Here is a 24,967-nt window from a genome sequence, read left to right as displayed (position 1 = left end):
CTCCTGCAATAAATATCGAAAGTCTTTTGTTCTCGTCTGGTGGTGGTGTGGCGATGATGAACATAATTGCACTTCTGTCTATGTGATCCTTCACTAATGAAGTGGCAGTAACACACACACACACACACACACACACACACACACACACACACACACACACACACACACACACACACACACACACACACACACACACACACACACACACACACACACACACACACACACACACACACACACACACACACACACACACACACACACACACACACACACACACACACACACACACACACTGGTATTATCAGGGAGGCCACTGAAACAGTTTATACTATTGACTGTACACAGATTGGGCAGAACACTATTTTGGTTGTGGTGGCGGATGCACCATATGTTTTCATCATATATTTACCAAAACAATACCGTAGTCTTTACCTACGTACCATATCTCTCTCCCGAACTCAATCATCAGGAGATAACCAGAGTAAAATACATGAGCTTTGCCATCCCAGTGAGAGTTATAGAGTGTCTCTATGACCTCCTTAGTACGTTGGGTCAGTTTAATTAAAAACATAATAAACCGGAGTTAATGAAAGTAAATATCACAAAAGGGAGACCATCGCAGCAAAAGAATCAATATCTCTTTAGTGTAAGATATGTCTTGTTCGTATTTTTAGTTACCGGTAGTTGTTTTCCGAGGAGGGGCACTGACCCTCCGCCAACCCACTTGCTGTCACGTAGGGAACACCTGTTGGTTGGTAATAAGGTTCTCACCCAGCGTTGTAAATGAATTCCTGGTTTACAGGAAATCATTTGGCTTGTCACTCAGTGTAGAGCTACCCTAAACAGAGTACCTCTACATTAAGTGGGTGGATAATGGGCGCCCCCCATCTACCACATAGGTTGGCAGTTTGATGAGTAAGGATGGATGTTTGGAGGGTGAAATGCTTGAAAGGGTACAACAAGGAATAAAGGTTGCTGATTCCTTGAAAGCAATGATAAGAAACAGGGAAGTGAGCATGGAAGTGAAAAAGCTACTACATGACAGTATTGTGATACGAACTCTAACGTATGGAAGTGAAGCTTGGACGTTGTTGGAAGGACACACAGCAAGAGTGAGAAAAGTGGAAATGAGTTATTAGAGAGGAGCATGTGGAGTAACGTGGGGAGAGAGACTGACAAATGAGGATATGAAGGAGCGTTGTGATGTGGATGTGGATGTGCTAGGAAGCGTTGGGAGAAACACATTGAGGTGGTTTGGCCATGTGGAGAGGATGGAAAGTGAGAGACTGACGAGGAGAGTGTATGTGAGTTAGGCTAGGTGGAGGGGAAGAGAGGGAGGGGAGGCCCAGGATGAGATGGAGGGATGGAGTGGAGAGGTATATGAGAGAGGGGGGGGGGCTGGGAGCGGGGCAGTGAAATGGCGGGGGACAGGGCGACATGGAGGCGATTTGTTTGTGGCCACCCCGAGTGGAATTAAGGCTTCTGGCAATAGATAGATAGATAGATAGTATGATATATAATTGGCTAATATGTGTAACGTTCAGGATTTGTGGTTGGCCAAAATGTGTAACAATCATGATTTACAGCACACTAACCGTCAAGTTTAATGTACAGCATCCATATGTCTCTCAGGCTTTCTTTTGATAAATGTATCTCACCCTGAGGACAACCATTTACGCTCATCACATTCAGGGTGTACAATTTGCTAATGTGTTTGCGAGGGGAACACTTTTGTTTGATCGCAAACAGTGAACATGCCTAGTATGGATGCATCTGATTAGTATTGCTCCACTAATCACTGGGATGCACAGACTTCCTCGTCACGGCAAGACAGCCTTCTACAGAAGTCCTAACATCCCTAACATTCAGGACTGACACCTTTATGTCCCACGTTCAGGATTTACGGGTAGCTGGTATGGATTTACAAATCGCTAATATGTCCCACCTCCAGGATTGATACTATATTATCTATCACATTTTAATTACATTGTCATTTTCATTCAAGATTCACAATTGCCTTACACCCTGCCTGTTCTGGGCTTGCATTTGTATATTTCATGCTCAGTATTTACAAGATGTTTACGTGTCTCAACGTCCAGATTTGCAGTACCATATCCATCACGTTTGCCATACAGTGTCATTCACAGTCAGTACATACATGACTGAAGCTACAGTTGTTACTGTCAGGGTGGGAACTCAGCATCAGTGCCATTTAGAGCATCATTCAGACTACACTGACACCAAAAGTGTGACTGCTAGTGACTGGTCAGCATCAGGCTTGTTTATAGCATCGTCCTTGCCACACTGACGAGTCAAGGCGGCATGTCAGCTTCAACGTAAGGCCAGCTTATTCAAGGTGATTCACTCGCACAGGACCCGGGATTAATGACACTAGATTCAGTCTGGGACTGAATCACCCTTTAGTGTCAACCAACCCACACTGACAGCATCAAGGAACCTTGGCTGCGTCAGGACAGCTGTGAGCAGCAAGGAGGCTTGACTACGTCAGAAAGGTTGGGCCATCAATCATCCCACAAAGACAACACCAAGGAGGCTTGGCTGCGGCAGGACAGGCGGGAGCATCAACCAACCCACACTGACAGCATCAAGGTGGCTTGGCTGCGTCAGGACAGCTGTGAGCAGCAAGGAGGCTTGACTACGTCAGAAAGGTTGGGCGCATCAACCAACCCACACTGACAACACCAAGGAGGCTTGGCTGTGCCAGGACAGGCGGGAGCATCAACCAACCCACACTGACAACACCAAGGTGGCTTGGCTGCCTCACAACATCTGGGAGCATCAAGGTGGCTTGGCTGCCTCAGAACAGCTGGGAGCATCAAGGTGGCTTGGCTGCCTCAGAACAGCTGGGAGTATCAAGGAGGCTTGGCTGCCTCACAACATCTGGGAGCATCGAGGTGGCTTGGCTGCCTCACAACAGCTGGGAGCATCAAGGTGGCTTGGCTGCCTCACAACAGCTGGGAGCATCAAGGAGGCTTGGCTGCCTCAACATCTGGGAGCATCAAGGTGGCTTGGCTGCCACGGCTGACAATGTTTTGTGTCACTTTGAACATTTGTATTATTAGTTTAATAAATTTAGAGCTACCCTGGAATAAAGTGACCATCGCTGTCCCTCGTCTTACTGGAGCGTGTAATCAGCCTACAATTACATTCCACTTCAGGTCACTCACTAGTAAATAAAGTTGCTTGGTAGTAAAAAAAAAAAAAAATAGTGAAGATTTCGGTCGTGGTTGGAGGTTTACTGGCATGAGGCATTGCGATTCTCTCTCTCTCTCTCTCTCTCTCTCTCTCTCTCTCTCGGTTTAGTTGTTTGTGTTTCACGTGCCTGTCCACTTGTCTGTCTGTCTGTTTACCTTCTGCCTGTATACCTCTCGTTTTTTAGTCTTGTTTATTTATTGGCAGACTCATTTTCGTTCCTTCCTTTCCTTTATCACTTATCACTCCGCTCACCTTTCCACAACTCACACAATAATATGAATCGAAATGTGCAAATGCGTGATTCCCTTGATACGTTTTGATGGTGTTGGGCCGCATGAAAGGGTGTATCAGAGAGAGAGAGAGTGTGTGTGTGTGTGTGTGTTCTTAGTTATATTGCCGCATTTGAGACCGGCTCGTTTTGTTCTGTCTCCATATATGCATTTACCCAATCTATTCTTTGAACATACAAGAATAGTGAGGCGCCTTGGACCCACTGCATCCCCTTGACGTGTGGGTGACCAGATTGTGACTGCATTTTTTTTTATTTTTTTTTTTATTTTATTTTTTTTTTACCAGCAAGAAAACTTCATGACTTCTGTACCAACACACACATTGAACGCAATTAAACAATCTTATATTTATTTATCTCCATGGGCAATCCTGTGACGTCCCTGGGCCCAGTAGACCTGTACCTCATCCTTTCCTCACACTGACACCACCGCCACTGATATTGATGAGTCACCCATGTAGAGCGTAAGTTATGGTGGTGGACGGGGTGGTGATGACCCTGTTAATGAAGTTGGCGGTGGCGAGAGATTATAGTAAAGCTAATTAAAGGTAGATGAAGAGGCCGGGGTGGCTCCCGTGGTGTCACTGGCCCTAATAAACAGATATAGCCCATCCTCTTCACATTGACACCACCGCTACTGGTTTTATGAGTCATCCTTCAAGAGCGTCTGTTGTGGTGGTGGACGGGATGGTGACGATCCTGTAGCTAATAGAGGTGACGGTGGCTAGAGATTATAGTAAAGATAATGGTAGACAAAGAGGGCGGGGTGGCTGCAAGTGTATTGATGACGGGGGGGGGGGAAAGGGCATGGGGTCGTAACCTGTAGTCAGAAGGCATAACTCCATCTTATGTATACCAGGCGAGTGGCAAGTGGGTGCAGGGGCGTTGGCAGGATGTTTTCCAGCAAATCTGTTTCTCGTCTGTAACTAATCCAGATTTCCTCATATTTTGCTGTACTTATTTACCGGAAAAATGAGAAGAACAGTTAAGTTTGACCACATTCTAGGCAGGGCGGGTCTAACTAAGGGACATTTAGTGGGTAGTCACGAATCAAATTCGCGACATTTCCCTTTTGTGAGAAGCCACGAACTATTAGTGGAAAACTCACTGTGTATCGTTCAGTTAACCGCTCATTCGGACGGAAGCTTTGTCAAATCAATTTTTCATTGTCATACGTGATCGTCTTTGTGTGAGACATTAGCGCTTCTGCTGAGCGATTTGTTTTGGGTGCGTTTCGCTCACTCAACCGTTAAAAAATGCGGCCTATCGCTCCCATTTCTTTCTCACGAGTTTACTCAGTCCAGTGTTTGCTCTGACGGAGAGAGGTTCTGTGCTCCAGCAGTGTGAGAGGTCAACCCAAGCTCCACAAGACCACAGCTCCAAGCTCCCACCCTTGAATTGGGTGATACACAGCATTCATCGACCAGTATTTCTTTCCGTTTTCCTAGTCTTAAGAGTTTAATTAAGGTGTTTTTCCTAGGCGTAAGAATTTAGCTCGAGTGAGTGAGTGAGTACGATCTCTTTATTTGAATTCATTTGAAGTGTAACGTTAAATTTATTTTTGTAATCAATAAATTTAACAGTTCTTTTCCTTGAGCTTAAGGTAATGTAAACTCTTGTTTCATTTCTCCACAATTAAGCTTATTTTCCATATAGCTCCTAGCTTGCATAAACGTTTTGCTATTCATAACTGGTACTTAGGCCAGTCTTGTATTAAACTTAAAATCCGTTGTGCCTCCTAGGAGTTAAGCATCAGCAAGAACCTGATATTATTATTAGTATTAGTTATTGTCAGGGGTGAAGTAACTTTCTCCAGAGGCTAACAGTACTAGAAATCAGCATTGGTGAGTAATTAGTCTCTGCTGTGTACTGTTGAGAAAGTTTATAAATTCCCTTTCTGAGAAAATCGGCGAAGTAAGCCAGCGTAAAATAATCATTGCTTGATGTAGCAAGACAATCATTGTCCCTGCTCTTCAGTATTATTGAATATTATTATCAGTTAAATAATATTTAGCATTTATTTTTAAAGCCCCGTGATATTTAAAAAACGCCGTGACGATTGGCGACCTCATTCCAGGATATTAGCTCCTAGCTCTAAAGCTATTCACGAGATAGTGCTCACTCGTTCATATTTAGGTATTTATAATTAAAGTTTATAGGCACAAGTTTACTGGTGTTTACCGTTAATTTAGCAAGTGAATTTTTGCTTTATTAATTTATAGAGTACTTAACTCTATTTAGTACTTTATTTTTGGTAACGCTAGACGATTTTATTCGCTCCTGGGTAGCTGCCGTACCCATTGTGTTAATTATTGAGTCTTCTCAGTTATTGGCATTTTTGCTTTATTCTTTTCCAGTTAACTAGATAAGACTGGTCACCACTAGCTTGTGTCTGTACTCTTTACTTGTGTTTATTAGCATTCGTTTGCGAAGCAGTCAGTACTCAGTTTCGGTTTGCTTAGTAAATTAGCGTCATGGCTACCACTTTATTTTTACAGGAAGCCAAAGAAATGGGTCTTTCGGACCCAACTGAAATTAAAGAGTATATACTCTCACGGCATAATCAGGAGCAGCAGCGCGAGAATGATGCCCGTGAAGAACGTAAGATTCAGCGCGAATACGAGCGAGAACAGCGTGAGGAACGCGAATACGACCGCGAACAACATGAACGTGAGCAAGAACAGCGTGAATACAAGCGAGAACAGCGCGAACACGAGCAGAAACAGCGCGAACTCAACTTGGAACACGTGCGGGAACAACGTGAATACGAACGTGCCGAGCGAGAGGCACGAGAAAAACATGAACTTGAAGTGCTGAAGCTCAAGCGAGATTCCTTGGCTTCAGACACATCCGGTGCAGTTGGTCCAAGCTCCACGAGCGTTCTTCCTACACATGTCCTGGCGACCCCACGCATCAAGCTTCCTTCATACAAGGAAAGTAAGCGAATCGAGCCGTACATAGCTCGTTTTGAGGACATGGCAGACATGTATCAACTGGATGAGGCAGCTAAACGGATCCAATTTCTTAGTTTATTTGAGGGCCCTGCCCTCGATATTCTCCACAGAATTCGTGGAGACAATCTCACGTATGAGATGATGAAAGCTGCACTCACTAAGGCGTATGGTCTCACAGTAGACGATGCCAAAGTTCAGTTCATGCGAGCTCGTCTCCAAGACAAGGAGACAGCTGTCCAGTTCCTCGACCGTCTCACTGCTTACATAGGTGAGTGGATGGAGAAAGATGAAACTCCTTCCACGCTGAGGGGATAATTGATCTTATGCTGCGTACACAGCTAGAGAGGTCGTGGCCTGCTGAGCTCATAGCACAGCTTAAGATCTGCCAGGTGAAAGATGCCAGCCAAATGGCAGAAAAGGCTGACGCATTCTTTACTGCATACGGGTATCAAACTCGTAAGCAAAACACCTGGAACAGAAAACCTGATAAATCTTGGAAACCGTCTCAGATTGAACCCCAGCAAAAAGGCCATTCTCAGAATAATGGCCAAGGTCCAAAACCGCAGTGGAAGGACCAGGGGCAAAACACTCAGAAACCTGAGTGGAAGAGGTACAACAAGTACCCTAAGCAGCAGCAGTATGAGCCACGCAACCGACCGCTGGGACAAACTTTTTCACCACCAGCTCAAAAGAGGCAGGAAGCGAATGCAGCCTTCATTCCTCAGCAGCAGCACGGTGGTCACGTCCCTACCAGTATGGGTACTTCCCCACAGTTCACTAGTCCCACAGTGACAGTGAACCTGTTCCATCTTCCCAATATAATTCACAAGGCACAATGTTTGCCACATCAATTCAGCAGCCTCATGAGTGGCTAGCTGCTTCCTCCACAGGCCCTCCCGCAGGTGACAGTACCTTCCTTGTTCAGCCAGGGTTTGTGGGAGACATTCCTGTGAAGGTCCTGAGAGATAATGGTTCCTCAGGTTGCTCTGTCAAGCAGAGTTTAGTTCGGCCTGAGCAATATACAGGTCGACAGATCCATGCAGACCTTATTGATGGATCAGTGAGATTGTTCCCTGAGGCATGTATCCAGGTGGCATCTCCATTTTATACTGGTACGACACTTGCAGTTCTCATGCCAGAACCTTTATTTGACCTCATCATTGGCAATATTTATGGTGTCAAGGATAGTTGCACCGAACATGATGCTACTCAGACTTCGGCTGCTATGGTAACACGAGCCATGGCTGAGGCTCCAGTCTGTGTCACCCCAGTGATCATTGAATCGCTGCAAGATCTGATGTGTAGCCAACTTGTTGTACAAGAACAACATTCTGACCCGACACTTGCTGCCGTGCGGAACAAACAAAAGGGTCGAGTGATTAAGTATTCATGGGGAGGTCGAGCCAAGTTCCTTCGCAAACAAGGACGGCTCTACCGTGAGTCACGAACACCCGAGGGCGAGGTTCGACTGCAGTTTGTTGTTCTCGCCAAGTACCGCCTAGCAGTGTTACAATGGGGTCATTGTTCAGCCTCAGGAGGTCACATGGGCAAAAGGAAGACCCAGGGCCGTATCCGAGCTGACTTTTTCTGGCCAGGGATGGGACAGGACATAGATAGTTTTGTCCGTTCCTGCAGTGTGTGTCAAAGTAACACCATTAATCAGGGATATGTCCTTCCTGTGCCGTTCATAACCACACCTGTAATCTCTGAGTCAGTTGAGAGACAGGGTAGTGGTGAAGTGGATGCAGACCTGACGTCTCGCCCATTGGCCCCACAGGACACATTATGTCCAGGGCCTGTACATACATATTATGTACCTTAAGTTAAGGGGAAGTTCAAGAGAGAACTCCGCAGAGGCGACTCGAGGCTATGGAAGACCCGAGTTTGCACAAGGATTCTCAGCTCCCCGATACTAATATAAGTACTGTAGGTTAAGGGGGGAAGTTCGAGAGAACTCCGCAGAGGCGACTCGAGGCTATGGAAGACCCGAGTTTGCACAAGGATTCTCAGCTCCCCGATATTAATATAAGTACTGTAGGTCAAGGCACAGGTTGAGGACCCGTGTGCAGTTTGAGGCTATGGAAGACCCGAGTTTGCACAAGGATTCTCAACTTGCCGACACTAATCGTGTGCTATAATTAATGGCGACCTCGAATGTACGAGCTTAGGCTGTCACTTGTATTTTTCAGCTAGAGCGTACTTTCCGTAGCATGTACTGATTGCTAGGCAGAGAGAGTAATTGTAATCAGAATTTTTGTCTCATTGACACTTTTGATGCTCCACCTTAATTGGTTTTGCAGGTACAGCAATGGGTGTAGCAGTTTTGCTGTGCGGGCCAGCTGATCGTCTGCCGCACGATGCCGCCTCTTCTCCTCTGCCTTCGTCGTCGCCATGTTATTATTTACTGTGTCATTTTACACGTAGGTACAGTTACACTACAACTGTCACACCTACACCGTGTATTACATACACCACGCTACACAACAATTAGTTGTCAGTGTAAATGTAGCGAACTTTTGCTCAGTTTGACCTGAGTACAGGATTTTCACCGTCGTCACGGAGTTTTTCCCTCAAGCTTGCTTCTATGAATGTAAATACGAGTTTTTTTTCGCTCACTGGCGACTGCGACTTTCTCCTGTAGCAGGATAGCACACACACCACAGTGTGAATCTTGTGTGAATGAGTTAGGATGTGTACATATATATATATATATATATATATATATATATATTATATATATATATATATATATATATATATATATATATATATATACACAAATTTTTTCCCATAAGGAAAAAATTTAATTTTGTAGGGGCGTAATGTCACAAATCAAATTCGCGACATTTCACTTTTGTGAGAAGCCACGAACTATTAGTGGAAAACTCACTGTGTATCGTTCAGTTAACCGCTCATTCGGACGGAAGCTTTGTTAAATCAATTTTTCATTGTCATACGTGATCGTCTTTGTATGAGACATTAGCGCTTCCGCTGAGCGATTTGTTTTGGGCGCGTTTCGCTCACTCGACTGTTAAAAAATGCGGCCTATCGCTCTCATTTCTTTCTCATGAGTTTACTCAGTCCAGTGTTTGCTCTGACAGAGAGAGGTTCTGTGCTCCAGCAGTGTGAGAGGTCAACCCAAGCTCCACAAGACCACAGCTCCAAGCTCCCACCCTTGAATTGGGTGATACACAGCATTCATCGACCAGTATTTCTTTTCGTTTTCCTAGTCTTAAGAGTTTAATTAAATTGTTTTTCCTAGGCGTAAGAATTTAGCTCGAGTGAGTGAGTGAGTACGATCTCTTTATTTGAATTCATTTGAAGTGTAACGTTAAATTTATTTTTGTAATCAATAAATTTAACAGTTCTTTTCCTTGAGCTTAAGGTAATGTAAACTCTTGTTTCATTTCTCCACAATTAAGCTTATTTTCCATATAGCTCCTAGCTTGCATAAACGTTTTGCTATTCATAACTGGTACTTAGGCCAGTCTTGTATTAAACTTAAAATCCGTTGTGCCTCCTAGGAGTTAAGCATCAGCAAGAACCTGATATTATTATTAGTATTAATTATTTATTGTCGGGGGTGAAGTAACTTTCTCCAGAGGCTAACAGTACTAGAAATCAGCATTGGTGAGTAATTAGTCTCTGCTGTGTACTGTTGAGAAAGTTTATAAATTCCCTTTCTGAGAAAATCGGCGAAGTAAGCCAGTGTAAAATAATCATTGCTTGATGTAGCAAGACAATCATTGTCCCTGCTCTTCAATATTATTGAATATTATTATCAGTTAAATAATATTTAGCATTTATTTTAAAAGCTCCGTGATATTTTAAAAACCCCGTGACATGGGTGACGGTAAGGACTGGAATGCTTAACAAGTTTGAACAGATGAAATGTGGAGTTCTTTGTCCAGTTTTTACTCCGACCTACATGATTGGATATTATGGATCATATTCCTGCGTCAGCGTGAATATAACCGTAAATTAGACTGAGGAAAAAGACTGCGTGGTGTTTTCTTCTTTGACTCATTCTCATCGCCTGAGAGTGCATGTCACGAATCAATTCGCGACATTTCCTTTTTGTGAGAAGCCACGAACTATTAGTGGAAAACTCACTGTGTATCGCTCAGTTAACCGTTTCTCTCTCCATTTCGGGGTATACTTTTCAAATAATTCGTCACCGTTTTCAAAAAGTGACCGATTTAATGCACGTCACTAAGTGCGCTACTGAGCGATACAATTATTTCTTTATCGTTTGCCTCTGCTTCCCTCAACCGTTAGCCACGCCTTGCGTCCTGCCCATTCAATGTATTTGAATTCAGTCTTGTGTTTGCTGTGGCGGAGAAAGGTTCTGTGCTCAGAAGTGGAGAGGTCAGCTAGCACCCCAAGCTCCACTAGACAGTTAATCCAGTCCTCCCACCTTAGTGGTGATACATAGCATTCATCGACTGGTATTTCTTTTGTGTATTTTGTAGTTTTAAGAGCTTAGTTAAGGTGTTTTTCCCTAGGCGTAAGTATTTAGCTTCTGTGTGAGTGAGCGAGTGCGTCTCATTGATTTGATTTGAAATGTAATGTTAAATTTATTTTTGTAATTAATAAATTTAACAGTTCTATTTCTTGAGCTTAATGTAGAGTAAATCTTGTTTCATTTCTCCATAATTAAGCTTATTTTCCATACAGCTCCTAGCTTGCATAAACGTTTACTATTCATAACTGGTACTTAGACCAGTCTTGTATTAACTTAAAATCCGTTGTGCCAGGAGTTAATGCATCAGCAAGAACCTGATGTTATTATTATTAGTATTAGTTATTTATTGTCAGGGGTGATGTAACTTTCTCCAGAGGCTAACAGTACAGTAATTCAGCAATTGTGAGTAATTAGTCTCTGCTGTGTACTGTTGAGAAAGTTTATAAATTCTCGTTCTCAGAGAATCGTGCTAAGCCAACGTAAGGTAATCGTCGCTTGATGTAGCAAGACAACCATTGTCTCTGCTCTTCAATATTATTGAATATTATTATCAATTTAAATAATACTTAACCATTTATATCAAAATTACCGTGATATTATAAAAACCCCGTGACAATTGGCGACCTCATTCCAGGATATTAACTCCTAGCTCTAAAGCTATTCACGAGATAGTGCTCACTCATTCATATTTAGGTATTTATCATTAAAGTTTATAGGCACAAGCTTACTGGTGTTTACCCTTAATTTAGCAAGTGAATTTTGCTTTATTTATCAATAGAATACGTAACTCTAGTTTATTTTTGGTAACGCCAGACGATTTTATTCGCTCCTGGGAAGTCGCCGTACCCATTGTGTTTATTATTGAGTCTTCCCAGTCATTTACATTTTTTATTTATTCTTTGCCAGTTAATTAATAAGACTGGTCACCACTAGCTTGTGTCTGTATTCTTTACTTGTGTTTATTAGTATTCGTCGCTAAGCAGTCAGTACTCAATTTCGGTTACTTAGTAAATTGAGCTAGCATCATGGCTACAGCTGTATATGTACAGGAAGCCAAAGATATTGGTCTCACAGACCCAGAGAAAATACAGAGTTACGTTCTCTCACGGTTCAATTACGAGCAAGAACGTGAGAAAGATGCTCGTGAAGAGCGTAGGATTCAGCGCGAATGTGAGCGAGAACAGCGCGAATACGAGCGAGAACAGCGTGAGGAACGTGAAAGAGAGCGTGCTTATGAACAAGAGCAGCGTGAGAAACAGCGCGAATACGAGCAGAAACAACGCGAGCTCGAGTTAGAAAAAGAGCGAGAACAGCGCGAATACGAGCAGAAACAACGCGAGCTCGAGTTAGAAAAAGAGCGAGAACAGCGCGAATACGAGCGTGAACAACGAGACAGAGAACGAGAACACGAACGTGCCGAGCGAGAAGCACGCGAGAGACATGAACTTGAAGTGCTGAAGCTCAGGCGAGATTCCTTGGCTTCAGACACGTCTGGTGCAGTTGGTCCAAGCTCCACGAGCGTTCCCCCTGCACATGTCCTGGCGACCCCACGCATCAAGCTTCCTTCATACAAGGAAAGCGAGCGAATCGAGCCGTACATAGCTCGTTTTGAGGACATGGCAGACTTATATCAACTGGATGAGGCAGCTAAGCGGCTTCAGTTTCTTAGCCTATTTGAGGGCCCTGCCCTCGATATTCTCCACAGAATTCGTGGAGACAATCTCACATATGAGATGATGAAAGCTGCACTCATTAAGGCGTATGGTCTCACAGTAGACGACGCCAAAGTTCAGTTCATGCGAGCTCGTCTCCAAGACAAGGAGACAGCTGTTCAGTTCCTTGATCGTCTCACAGCTTACTTAAATGAGTGGATGGAGAAAGATGAAACTCCTTCCACGCGTGAGGGGATAATTGACCTTATGCTGCGTACACAGCTAGAGAGGTCGTGGCCTGCTGAGCTCATAGCACAGCTTAAGATCTGCCAGGTGAAAGATGCCAGCCAAATGGCAGAGAAGGCTGACGCATTCTTTACTGCATACGGGTATCAAGCTCGTAAGCAAAACACCTGGAGCAGAAAAGATACTGGTAAGTCTGGGAAGCAGTCTCAGACTGAATCCCAGCAACAAGGTCATTCTCAGAATAATGGCCAAGGTCCAAAACCGCAGTGGAAGGACCAGGGGCAAAACACTCAGAAACCTGAGTGGAAGCGGTACAACAAGCACCCCAACCAGCAGCAGTATCAGCCACGCAACCGACCGTCGGGACAAACTTTTTCATCACCAGCTCAAAAGAGGCAGGAAGCAAATGCAGCCTTCATTCCTCAGCAGCAGCACGGTGGTCACGTCCCTACCAGTGTGGGTACTTCCCCACAGTTCACTAGTCCCACAGTGACAGTGAACCCCCCTCCACAGATGGCCAATGTTCCATCTTCTCAAGTATATAACCCTCAAGGCACAATGTTTGCCACATCAATTCAGCAGCCTCATGAGTGGCTAGCTGCTTCCTCCACAGGCCCTCCCACAGGTGACAGTACCTTCCTTGTTCAGCCAGGGTTTGTGGGAGGCATTCCTGTGAAGGTCCTGAGAGACAATGGTTCCTCAGGTTGCTCTGTTAAGCAGAGTTTAGTTCGGCCTGAGCAGTATACAGGTCGACAGATCCATGCAAAGCTTATTGATGGATCAGTGAGATTGTTCCCTGAGGCATGTATCCAGGTGGCATCTCCATTTTATACTGGTACGACACTTGCAGTTGTCATGCCAGAGCCTCTATTTGACTTAATAGTAGGCAATATTCAAGGAGTCAAGGATAGTTGCTCCGATGATGACGCTACTCAGACTTCGGCTGCTGTGGTAACACGAGCCATGACTGAGGCTCCAGACTGTGTCACCCCAGTGATCATTGAATCGCCGCAAGATCTGATGTGTAGTCAACTTGTTGTGCAAGAACAACATTCTGACCCGACACTTGCTACCGTGCGGAACAAACAAAAGGGTCGAGTGATTAAGTATTCACGGGGAGGTCGAGCCAAGTTCCTTCGTAAACAAGGATGGCTCTACCGTGAGTCACGAACACCCGAGGGCGAGGTTCGACTGCAGTTTGTCGTTCCCGCCAAGTACCGCCTAGCAGTGTTACAATGGGGTCATTGTTCAGCCTCAGGAGGTCACATGGGGAAAAGGAAGACCCAGGGCCGTATCCGAGCTGACTTTTTCTGGCCAGGGATGGGACGGGACATAGATAGTTTTGTCCGTTCCTGCAGCGTGTGCCAAAGTATCGCCACTACTCAGGGACATGCCCTTCCTGTGCCATTTATAACCACACCTGTAATCTCTGAGTCAGTTGAGAGACAGGGTAGTGGTGAAGTGGGTGCAGACCTGACGTCTCGCCCATTGGCCCCACAGGACACATTATGTCCAGGGCCTTTACATACATATTATGTACCGTAGGTTAAGGGGAAAGTTGAGAGGCGACTTGAGGCTATGGAAGACCCAAGTTTGCATAAGGATTCTCAGCTTCCCGGTACTAATAGAAGTACTGTAGGTTAAGGGGGAAGTTCGAGAGAGAACTCCGCAGAGGCGACTTGAGGCTATGAAAGACCCAAGTTTGCATAAGGATTCTCAGCTTCCCGGTACTAATAGAAGTACTGTAGGTTAAGGGGGAAGTTCGAGAGAGAACTCCGCAGTGGCGACTTGAGGCTATGGAAGACCCAAGTTTGCACGAGGATTCTCAGCTTTCCGGTACTAATATAAGTATTGTAGGTTAAGGGGGAAGTGAGAACTCCGCAGAGGCGACTTGAGGCTATGGAAGACCCAAGTTTGCACAAGGATTCTCAGCTTTCCGGTACTAATATAAGTATTGTATTGTAGGTTAAGGGGGAAGTGAGAACTCTGCAGAGGCGACTTGAGGCTATGGAAGACCCAAGTTTGCACAAGGTTTCTCAGCTCTCCGATATTAATATAAGTACTGTAGGTTGAGGCACAGGTTGAGGACCCGTGTGCAGTTCGAGGCTATGGAAGACCCGAGTTTGCACAGGGATTCTCAACTTGCCGACCATAATCGTGTGCTAAAATTAATGGCGACCTCGAGCGTACTTTTCATAGCATGTACTGACTGCTAGCCAGAGAGAGTAATTGTAACATAATAAGAATTTTGTCTCATTGACACTTTTGATGCTCCACCTTAATTGGTTTTGCAGGTTCAGCAATGGGTGTAGCAGTTTAGCTGTGCGGGCCAGCTGATCGTCTGCCGCACGCTGCCGCCTCTTCTCCTCTGCCTTCGTCGTCGCCATATTATTATTTACTATGTCATTTTACACGTAGGTACAGTTACACTACAACTGTCACACCTACACTGTGTATTACATACACCACGCTACACAACAATTAGTTGTCAGTGTAAATGTAGCGAATTTTCGCTCAGTTTGACCTGAGTACAGGATTTTCACCGTCGTCACGGAGTTTTTCCCTCAAGCTTGCTTCTATTAACGTAAATACGAGGTTTTTTCGCTCACTGACGACTGCGACTTTCTCCTGTAGCAGGATAGCACACACACCACAGTGTGAATCTTGTGTGACTGAGTTAGGATTTATATGTATGTATATTGAAATCTTTCTTCTGAAGGAAGAAAGATTTAATTTTCATGGGGCGTAATGTCACGAATCAATTCGCGACATTTCCTTTTTGTGAGAAGCCACGAACTATTAGTGGAAAACTCACTGTGTATCGCTCAGTTAACCGTTTCTCTCTCCATTTCGGGGTATACTTTTCAAATAATTCGTCACCGTTTTCAAAAAGTGACCGATTTAATGCACGTCACTAAGTGCGCTACTGAAGCGATACAATTATTTCTTTATCGTTTGCCTCTGCTTCCCTCAACCGTTAGCCACGCCTTGCGTCCTGCCCATTCAATGTATTTGAATTCAGTCTTGTGTTTGCTGTGGCGGAGAAAGGTTCTGTGCTCAGAAGTGGAGAGGTCAGCTAGCACCCCAAGCTCCACTAGACAGTTAATCCAGTCCTCCCACCTTAGTGGTGATACATAGCATTCATCGACTGGTATTTCTTTTGTGTATTTTGTAGTTTTAAGAGCTTAGTTAAGGTGTTTTTCCCTAGGCGTAAGTATTTAGCTTCTGTGTGAGTGAGCGAGTGCGTCTCATTGATTTGATTTGAAATGTAATGTTAAATTTATTTTTGTAATTAATAAATTTAACAGTTCTATTTCTTGAGCTTAATGTAGAGTAAATCTTGTTTCATTTCTCCATAATTAAGCTTATTTTCCATACAGCTCCTAGCTTGCATAAACGTTTACTATTCATAACTGGTACTTAGACCAGTCTTGTATTAACTTAAAATCCGTTGTGCCAGGAGTTAATGCATCAGCAAGAACCTGATGTTATTATTATTAGTATTAGTTATTTATTGTCAGGGGTGATGTAACTTTCTCCAGAGGCTAACAGTACAGTAATTCAGCAATTGTGAGTAATTAGTCTCTGCTGTGTACTGTTGAGAAAGTTTATAAATTCTCGTTCTCAGAGAATCGTGCTAAGCCAACGTAAGGTAATCGTCGCTTGATGTAGCAAGACAACCATTGTCTCTGCTCTTCAATATTATTGAATATTATTATCAATTTAAATAATACTTAACCATTTATATCAAAATTACCGTGATATTATAAAAACCCCGTGACAGTGCACCAGAATCCATTGTTGTCAGATTTACTTAATGAATCTTGACTCTTGTGTCTGATCTGATGACGTATGACATCTCTCGGATCCGGCCTCCTTAACACTCCGCATATTGGGAATCGGTGGCTTTATGGACGTCATTACGACCTTAACACCGCCCCGACACGCCACCAGATCCGAGAGGCATTTAAGACGAACCTGTAGGTGGCGAGGACCTGGCTTACATCTGGCAAGCTGATAACAGAAAATATAATGATGATACGCCTGTGTTCATAGTAGAATGGACGCACACACACCCGGTCAGCCCGGGTGTGTGAGGAAGAGTGATGTGGTGTGGGAGACGGGTTGGTGTGGATAGATTCTCTGTATGTTCTTTTCTCACGGTTGTATACTACACTGCACGTCAGACAAAGATACATAATTCGTTTGTTAGGTGGATGAGGAGGGATCTGCATATTTAGTATTAGGTACTGGAAAGTTGCTAAAATTTTTAAGTCTCCGTAAATTTACCTGTGTAAGCTTTCCAGGTTTCCATACTGGAGCCATCAATAGCAGATAAGGGAAATAGAATCACGGTGCACTTCCATAAACTCCACCACCGAATGTGGAGGAGGTTGTGATTATATATTTGTATGTAAATCTGTCTGTCTGATTAAAGGAAAAATCATGATAAAACATTTTGAGAATGCTTTGACTAAATCGAGAAATAAATAATTGAGTTTTGGTGAAAGTTCTTAATAAAAAAGGAGCAGGGCAGTCTACCTATCTATAGCTAGACACCATAATCTTATCTTTCCATAACCAGACGCCATAATCCCATAAGGGGTGGCCATCTGTCTTGAATTAGTTGTTTTACGGGGAGGGGCACTAACCCTTCGCCAACCCACTTGTTGACACGTAGGGAACACGTGTGGGTTGGTTATATGGTTACCACCCAGCGTTGTAAATGGTCTCCTGGCTTACAGGAAACCATTAGGCTTGTCACTCAATGTAAAGCTACCTGAAATGGAAAGAATAATAATAAAAAGTGAGAGGAAATGTGGGGGATATAGGAAGAGGGAAGAGCAGACACAGGAAAAGAATTATAAAGATGAAGGAAGAAGTAGTTAGCACTGCATCAAGTGAGTGGATGGTGGGTGCCTCCGCATACCACAAGCGACACAGTTGTACCCTACTTTAGTAAATAAGGTACAGTTAGGGAACCAGTAATCTTCTGCGTTTTGTTTGAAAATTAATTATCTAAACCAGCGAAACGTAATCTAAGTCTCAGTTGGTTTGTACTGTGTTTCTTTTAGGTCGACTCTAAAAACGCGAAAACTGATTTTCATAGAGATTCTCATAGTCAGGACTTGACAACCCTGTAGGAAATGTTCAGTATAGCGGAGGTGGGGTCTACTGAATGTTCTTATCGTTTATTCTGTTAAGTGGAAGGTTAAGTTATGCAGTATGGGGTACCGATCTGTGTGTGTGTGTGTGTGTGTGTGTCTGTGGGGGGGGGAAGCGCCGTGATACCCTGGTGGTGTTGACAAGGGTGACTGAGAGTACGAATGTGTTGGTTATCATTCCTTTGTCTGGCTGGAGTATTGTGGACAATGTTAGTTGACTGTCAACCCTTATCTCACCTCTTCCACTCCATACCTCCTCCCTCACTTAGCTCTCCACACCTCTTCCTCTCTTCTCTCTCTCTCTACTCCACTCACGTAACCTTCCCCCTTCATCCATCAACCGGCTCAGACATGACTCACTCCTTCCTCCCTACATCAATCCATGTTCTGTTCTGCTGTAATTCCGAAGTTTGCTCCTACTGTCTAATATTACGTCAAAGATATAATCATTTACTAGTGTTAATTTATTTGTACGAAACTTATACAACAAGGAAAAAGTGATCATCCTCAGGACCCAAAATGTCGACCAAGACACTCGATACCGAAGCGTAGAGGAATCCATTGGTACATTCAGAAACTCTTGCAAAACATTGGTGAAATCCAGCCAAACACTTGAGACATTCAGCAGTACAAGGAGGCAAGCCCAACATATCACTGCAAGGTTTGGTGGCACCGAGTCCTACATCACAACTCCCATGTCACTGGGGTGGTGTTGAGGGAGGCAGTACCTTGGTTTAGATAAGGAGTGAAGCTTACATCATCTCTCTCTCTCTCTCTCTCTCTCTCATCATATTTTTGTTGCAGCCAAATAGTGTGTGTCTCTAACTGTGCTACTCATTTATTCACTGAGTCGTTGTATCTTCTTGAAGGATGAAATCTGGCAGGTTGTAGCATTAGAGCTTTGGGAGCGTCACACTTTCATTTCAATTAATTTTTCCAGCGCCCACAGGAGTCCAGGCCGTTGTGGGGAGGGAAGGTGTTGGGAGTAGTGAGTATTTGTGGTGTGATTGGTGAGCGTCACGGGCGTGTCTGGGGTGGGTCTGAGGTGCGTTTGGTGTGCATCTTGGGCGTGTTGAAGATGTATCTGAGGATCATTTGGTGTGAGTTCGGCTGTAATGATGCCTTTTCTCTTGTTATAAATTTTTAATGTACATTTTAAATGACCAGAAGTATTTGCCATGTAAACCAGCACTGTCTCCCTCCTTGGGTGTATTTTTTGTGTCTTAATTCACTGCCTTTTACGTCGCTGTAATATTTCGCCAGCAGTTGCAGTTTGCTGCGAAAATGCAAGTGTTAAGCATTTAAAATCGAGTTTTGTTAACAGATGCGAGATGACTTCATGAGATCAGAAGGAGTGCAACCAAGAAATGTTAGAAGCCACTGAACTGCGTCATTAAAGCCTCTAAGTAATCCTCCATGTTGTCAGTTAGGCATAACTTACTGAATGTGACGTCAGGCAATAAATATAATATTTATCTATGTACCTAGGCTGCTTCCCCCGAAGAAAGGGGGGTAGCCGAGAGAGGACGACACACTCCCAATTTACTCACACACACACACACACACACACACACACACACACACACACACACACAAATTTATTCGTATCTTAGCCCCAAGGGGAGAAGTAGATATACACCTTAGATAAATAGATAGACTGGCGTGAATGCCGCATCATTACTGAGCTGTGTCAGTTGAGCCTTTTAGTAGTGAAAACCCTTAACCCTTTGACTGCGGGATGGTTTTTTGAGATGAAGAAAATCATCCAGAATTAGGTAATACATATATGGGTCTTAGGTGGTAGCCAGAGGATTAAACCAAGTACACCGTGTGCTTTGTTTTCTTTTTTAAATTCAGAACTGCACAAATTATCTGCGGACAGTCAAACATAAACAGTTGGTAAAGCGCAGCCATGGAATTATTTTGGCGCAGGGTGGACCTTGGCTGAGAGCGAAATGAGAATTTATTGGGTGGGGCAATCAAGGGAGTATGAAGCCTCGATGAAGATTAGGATCCCGAACGATTAACATCTTTAGTAGGTTAGTGAAGCTCCTTTAAGGTGGTTGATTTTTATAGCCTTGCGGGTAGTTAATATCAGGTGATAAGAACGTTTATATGTGGAGGGGAAAAGTGAATGCTGTAAGAATGGGAGATTTGGGCCCGTATTCTCATTGGGTAAGGAGGCTCCGTAGCACATCTTGCTTAGTGATTTGTTTTTATATATAACTGCGTGATATCCTTTTGTGCGTTATTTGTACAGAGTATGGCGATATTTAAAGGACTTAGATAACACAGACTAGGACAGTAAGGTATAGTAATAATAATAAATAGCTTAAAAAAGGTGTTAGGAACCTTCCCTAATCAATGAGAATACGGGTGAGAGGGAGCAGTAATGAATGAATAATGACGGCCGTGGGGGTCACCAGGTGTCTTAATGTTGTTTGCCGTGCTGATGAGATGGCCATGCAAGACTTCAGCATCTCATCTTGCCTCTGTCACACCTGTTACCAGCCGATATTCTTTGCCTAGAGTCAGGTGTGCCATAGCCTTCAATAGCACCGCTGCAGAGGATGACAATAGTTGTGTGTTCATGACCGTACCCAAACATGTCCTGAGACTGGGGAAACTGTCCAGGTCTGCCTCTGAATCAGCCACATGCACCTGACTACTGTAATTGGCTTATGATATTGGGGATGTAGCCTCTCTATTGCGAGTATTTTCTTGATCCCCTGATATTGTGATACATACTGATTTAGTGTACCATACAAGTCACAGAGGCGCTCGCCTGTGATATACCTCCAGACACTGATCTCTCTTCCTCAGTGCTTGGGGAGGGGACATGTGCAGTGGAGAGTGGTGCCTTCGTTGTTGAGGGATCTGATTTGAAGTTTTGTTAAGTATTGGCGTCCGATCATATAGAAAGGAATAGGGTGTGTTTGTTGTCTTAACCACCCTCAATGGATTCTGGTGTTTGGCGTCTTACATACAGATGGATGGTTAAGCCACAGCGGATGGGCACTTCAGTGTTCTGTAGTGTGGGAAAGTTGTTTTATGTGGTGTGGCAGCTTTATTAAGGGAGCAGCACAATGCGACGTCAACAGAGGCACCTTCTGGCGGTCATGTCTCTCTGCCCAGCTTCTTATAGGTAACGAGGAAGCTGGAGATAACATGCGTATCATTGCCGTTTAATGCTGCTTATTTGTTAATGAAGCTGGATATAATGCGGCTTTTAATTAACAGTTTCAGGCTGTACGTTTGTTAAAGCTGCCGGCATCATCAAAAAGGAGAGGCGAGCGTCCTGCTGACTATAATAGTGATGGGATCTGACTGTGCGGGGGTGGCTGGCGGCACACTGTGTGGGGTTGTGGGGATGTGGGTGTGGAGGGTAGCACACTGTGTGGGATTGTGGGGATGGGGATGTGGAGGGTAGCGCACTGTGTGGGGTTGTGGGGATGGGGGTGTGGAAGTTAGTACACTGTGTGGGGGGCTGATGGACGTTGCCGGCGGCACACTGTATGACTGTGTAGCTGGCGGCACTGTGAACAGTAGTGTAATCTCACAGACCAGTGTTATGAATTATTCAGCAATTACGGGAGTGGTGGATATAGGTGGCGATAAACAGAACAACAGTGCTACTGTTAGTATCTCACCAGTGTTGTAGTATCCAGTAAGTATGGTGACTGCACTAATGCTCTCGCACCCACCGTGTCTTCAACTGCTGTTGTGTGAAAGTTTTTCGCCTGTTTTGCGCAGCCAAGAATTTCGATGACTGGAATGATGTGTTAGTGGATGTATTGTCCATTTCACTTGCCAAACTGCATCATTGTTCTTCTGCGGTTGTCCTCTTTCCCTTTCTCTAGATTTACTTACCCCATGATTTGCAGTTGTAAAAATTGTTGTTGTTGTTGTTGATGATGATGACGACGACGACGACCTTTCCTCCTTTTCATTAATCTTTTCCCAGCTCCATTTCCTTCCTTTCGCCATCACTGAGTATGAATTGTGAAATACATATGTTTTATTGAAGGTCTTGCGATGGTGTAAAAACCTCCTAACTCAAGTGTCAGCCCCTCAGCCTACAACTCCGCCGACAGCCCATCATTTGCTTCACTCCGACTCAACGACACCATCTCACCCAAAAGCCGTTGATATTATCGGTATTAACGCTTGGCAGATCGTATGGTGAACTAGAGGCGCTTTAGTAATTGTGAGCAGGTGCTGGCCCAGTGGACAGGGTATAAAAGGGATAATAATATGGCCATTCATCACCAAAACAAAGAGTATCCCGGTATATGGACTGATCTGTTAAAATGGCGCTTGGCACGTATCTACAATGGGGAAAATTAGAGGCCCCGTGATGCTTGATTTTTGGCTGATGTTGCCTTCTCTGTAATCCTACCCATGGAATAAACTTACTTGCTTCCATCAGGGCGCCTCCTGACCCCTCTCCTACCCAATGGCGGGTTGGCAATAGCGATGCTGGGCTGGCCAGTAGAGGGTGTGTTTAACGGGACAATAGCAAGATACCGTTCACCAAATACAGGTAAAGAGGGCGGGGTGCAGGCGAGGCAGTGTTATGCCTCGTTAACCCAAGCCGCCAATAATACACACACATCACAGTCTTCAGTTATCTCATCATCTGCTTACCGCCAGACGCCAGATTTCGTTCACTAAGACTGCTACAAAAAGTCCATCAATACATATCAGACACTTTCGTATCTTTTGGGTATCTGTCCAGTGTTAAACGCCTAGTCCCATAAACATCTTCAGTGGTTAAGACAAAGACTTCACCCAACCTCTCTTTCATGTCTCATCATCACTGCTGTCTGCTAGTCTGAGTCACCTTTCTTCATGCAATCTGTATTAAAGAGTGTTTGCCACCTGACTACCACGGCCATATCTTTGTGTACAGTATAGTGATCTCGCCGCCGCTTTGGGAAGAGAGAGAGAGAGAGAGATGATTTAAGAGAACATAATCGAGGCAACTGTAACTCAGTTAATTAATCCCCAGGCGCATGATTTAGTGTCCGACAGCGTGTAAGGGTTGGACCTGCCTGAGGTGAGTAGCAGCAAATCTGTGCTTGTATTCAAAGAGGTGTTACTGAATTAACCATTAGGAAAACTTTCGATGTATTGAAGGAATTAGAAAGTACAGTATCCCCATTAACACTTTCACTACGATAACATCAATCGATGTTTACTGTTCAAGATAACATTCAACCTATGATAGATTTATTCTTACGGTGTGATTAAAAGAGGCTAGACAGAGGATCCCTGCTTTCCTCCCACCCCTCACATCCACACCTACATTATCCCGATGCTCGTCACTGTACTGCCATATGGGGTGTTGCAGTTGTAGCCCACCTCTACTTAACTAATATGGATTTTTTTTCCAGGTGTCAGTCACTTCATCGCCCATTTTCAGTTTTTGTTGAGTATTTTTGCTTTCTTCTTCGTCTTCTTCTTCTTTTTTTTTTAGGTTTAACATTTTTTTGTGTTTTGTGTCATTGTTCACTTTTTCTCCTCGGTTTTAAACAATTTTGCTCGCCTAATACCTCACCACCCCGCCACCAGTGATACCTGTGTGGTCTTATTTGATGTTGATGGTGTGCTGCCATCATCAAAGGGCCGCGGAAGGTTGAGGTTACCAGGGTTATTATCGACGATTTACCGGCGATGAGGGATGCCCAGGAAGGGGATGTAGCTCGATAAGGCACCAGGGGAAGATACTTAGGATTCTATTAAGCTCGATAAAGGAAGCAGTGGAGAGTGAGTCAATTACAAGGCAAGCTCCGTCTCTATCCCTCACTCCCTAGTCTAACCCACACCTCATGTTCCAGCCTCCTTCCCCCCAAAGACCTCCCAGGATAGTGCAAGGCCAAACCCAGGCACAGCTTCCATCTGCACCCATAAAATGTCACCATATGCTATACCGTTTTTACTCTTACGTGGCCTAATATTGCTATCTCTCCACCTTCAGTACTAAGGTGTAGCAAGAGATTAATACTGTATAAGTTGCTAGTCATGAAGAAGTGCTATGTAAAGGATATAGAACCATAGTATTCTCTTATTTTGCCACTGAGGTTCGTGAACTTAGCGGCAACCGGACGAAAACCTGGGTCAAGTTAAGGTAAAAAGACTATACCATTAACCTTTACCATTCACCATATCACCTTAACACCTATAAACTGTTGTGATAAAAGGAAGGATGGTATATGATTTTATTTCAGCCTCGGTTGTAAGGTGCAGTGAAGCAAACTTGAGAGTAATCCATCATTTCCATCAGAGAAAAACATTGGAACGACGGTTGTGAACGCCATGGTGTTTTTTTTAGTCGCCTCATTATACAGCTGGAGGGCATTAGTGGGTGTGTTACATAGGTGGTGACAGGTGTTACAGGTGTTTGTGCTGTAGGTGGTAAAGCAGGTTCAGGTTTGCGATACTTGAATTACTGAGCCGAGGAGTACAGGTCTGGCGTGTATGAAGTCTGAGCTGCTACCCGTGTCAGAGAAAATAATATGCTGACCTGGCAACAATTCTGACTTAGCCACAAGAGATTTCTTAACGCCTCCTCCTACAACTAAGTCATACAACCAGCTATACAGTAAGGCATATACATTACAGGTAAAGAAGAGTTCCCTGGGTACGTATTTGGGTATGATAAACAAACATCTTCATCAGTATCATGGCATTCTTCCTTCACTGATGGTTAGACGCGTTGAGAGTGGGTGAAGGGACGGTGATTAAGTGAAAGTTGAAGAATGATAGAACTGATTGAAGTGAAAGAAGTGGAGAAGGAAGACTTGGAAGAGTAATGGGAGAGAATGGACACAGCTTGTTAAAGTGATGATGGGAGAACACTGCATGGAAGATAATTGGTACAAAAAGATAAGATGCGGAGAGAGAGAGAGAGAATGTACTGAATGACTTGAATAGGCGTTCTCGTCTCAACCCCAGCTATACTTGATGCTAAAATA

This window comes from Coenobita brevimanus, chromosome 93 (genome assembly GCF_032717465.1).
Source record: "Coenobita brevimanus isolate Jiangsu-jjx chromosome 93, ASM3271746v2, whole genome shotgun sequence".
Classification (NCBI taxonomy): domain Eukaryota; kingdom Metazoa; phylum Arthropoda; class Malacostraca; order Decapoda; family Coenobitidae; genus Coenobita; species Coenobita brevimanus.
This window is presented reverse-complemented; position numbering follows the sequence as displayed.